The sequence below is a fragment of the Crinia signifera genome, chromosome 5 (assembly GCF_055691185.1).
Source record: "Crinia signifera chromosome 5, ASM5569118v1, whole genome shotgun sequence".
NCBI lineage: Eukaryota > Metazoa > Chordata > Amphibia > Anura > Myobatrachidae > Crinia > Crinia signifera.
Window position 1 is genome coordinate 222,841,539 of NC_139221.1, and position 1,455 is coordinate 222,842,993.

The following is a 1,455-nucleotide window of genomic DNA, read 5'->3' on the forward strand; positions in this document are numbered from 1 at the left end:
GAGCGTTGCAGAGCTTCGGAGGGCAGAGCAGAAAGTCTGACCCTCGGCGGCGGCTCCGGAGCGGTGGAGGCTTCAGAGGGCAGAGCAGAAAAGTCTGACCCTCCTAGGCAGCTCGGGAGTGCTGCAAGGCTTCGAGAGGGCAGAGCAAACAAGTCTGCCTCTCCCAGGTGGCTAGGGTGCGTTGATCTCCCTCCTCAGGCGAAATCCTCTTCTCCTCGCAGTCGGGGGCGGAGCTTCTTCCTCGGCGTCGAGAGGCGGAGGGGTCGGCAGTCGCTTCGGAGGGCAGAGCAGAGCAAGTCTGACCCTCAGTCTTCTCCGGCTTCTCCCTCTTCAGCGATGTCTTCTCCTCCTCGCAGTCTCGACGTCTTCGCTCAATTCGCTCTTCTCGGCCTGGCAGCGGTAGCCCTGAGAAGGACCGTTGTCGGTCCAAGAAACAAGGAGCAGAGCTGCCTCTCAGAATAAACTGATAAGAACAGATACTACACTTGATCTTAGCCAAAAGGCTGAGGTAACATGTGCAGAGAGAGTTACATTTGGGTGGGGTGTGTTGAAACTGAAATCTAAATTGCAGTGTAAACATAATGCAGCCAGTATTTATCCTGCACAGAAACAAAATAACTCACACAAATCTAACTCTCTCTTTACAAGTTACATCTGCCCCACCTGCTGTGCACATGGTTTTTCCCATTTTGAGAACAAATTTGTACTGTGATCAGATCTGAATAAGGGCCAAAATAACATACAGTAACACAAACAACATAAAAATCTGAAACCTCATAAATTATAATAAATTAACATAAATTAACATAAATTAACATAAATTGTAGTAAGTTTAATGAAAGCAAAAGGACCAACATAACACTACATAAAGCAACATAAAACAACATTAGCAACATAAAACTACATAACCTGCATAAAAAAACATAAAGCAACACAAAAACCATAACACCACATAAACAACATAAAAACCTGCAACCGCATAAATTATCATAAATTATCATAAATTAACATAAATTATAGTAATTTCAATGAAAGCAAAATGACCTTAACCCCTTCCCGACATTTGACGTATATATACGTCATGGCCGGGATGTACTTCCCGACACATGACGTATATATACGTCATGACTTTAAACTGTCCCCGCGTCTATAGACTATAGTCTATAGACGCGGGGACAGAGGGACGATGTCTGCTGTCCCTGACAGCAGACATGTCCCTGCATGCCCAGGGGGGGCTGCGATGCCGCCCCCCGTCGGCAATCGCTGTGATTGGCTGTTCAGTGTGAACAGCCATTCACAGCGTTTTCCTGTGTTACCGGCGAATCAGACGCTCGGTAACACAGGTGTCAATCACCGCCGGGCGTCAGGGGGCATGAGGGGGTCATCGGTGACGACGACACCTCACCCCACCTGCCCCCAAGGCTGTGATTGGTCCGTGGGACCCACGGACCAATC

The 1,455-nt window shown here is 48.0% G+C and overlaps 1 pseudogene; it reads right to left on the reverse strand.

The window, feature by feature from the left end:
- Nucleotides 1–408: 408 nt before the first annotated feature.
- LOC146006112 (U2 spliceosomal RNA) lies at nucleotides 409–515 on the reverse strand (annotated as a pseudogene).
- Nucleotides 516–1,455: the final 940 nt, after the last annotated feature.